Below are 771 nucleotides of genomic sequence, written 5' to 3' on the forward strand. Positions count from 1 at the left end.
GATGATAGTCTATTTCAGGCACTAACTTCTCACCAAACTGCCTTCCTCACTGATCCCTGTAGACCACATTCCAACTTCCCTCTCTCTGTCTTGTCCCATTCCTGGAGTGCCCTCTCTCCTCCTCTCCGTCTCTTGGAAGTCCTGGCTCCCTTCAAGGCTCTGTCCAAATGCCACTTTCTTTCAACAAGAGGTCTTTCCTACTTCCCATGGTTACACAGAATCATAGAATGTGAAGGATGGAAGCAACTCAGCAGCCCCCTTGCCCAACCTGGACCTGAAAAGAATCCCTACCATAACACCTTCAATAAATGGCATCCAGCTTGTGCTTAGACACCTCTGAGGAGGGGCAGTGAACCACCTTCCGAGGCAGCCCGGCCACTTTGGGACAATTCGAAAGGTCAAGGAGGTGGGTTCCACCTCCCACCCTCATATCCAGCCTAAATTGACATCTTTGCAGCTTCCACCCATTGCTTCTGCCCCCTGGGAAGGGACGCCTCAGGGGGTCCTTAGCACAGGCCCAGGAAGGGGAAGGAGGCTAGGAATCTACTGGAGATGCTCAGGCTACAAAGCCTTCAAAAGTTGGAGGATTTGTGATCACATCAACGTCAGCCTCCCTGCTCTAGGCATACTGCAACCCCTCAGAAATCTTCTGGATGCTGTGGTCAAAATATCCACTCCCCTGTGGGCAGACTGGTGTTGAACTCCTCCCAATAGCTAAGCCAGTCCTCCTCCCTTTCTCTCTCTCTCTTTCTCTCTCTCTCTCTCTCTCTC

Source organism: Vombatus ursinus, unplaced genomic scaffold (assembly GCF_900497805.2).
Source record: "Vombatus ursinus unplaced genomic scaffold, bare-nosed wombat genome assembly UNPS02014177.1, whole genome shotgun sequence".
NCBI classification, from domain to species: Eukaryota; Metazoa; Chordata; class Mammalia; order Diprotodontia; family Vombatidae; genus Vombatus; species Vombatus ursinus.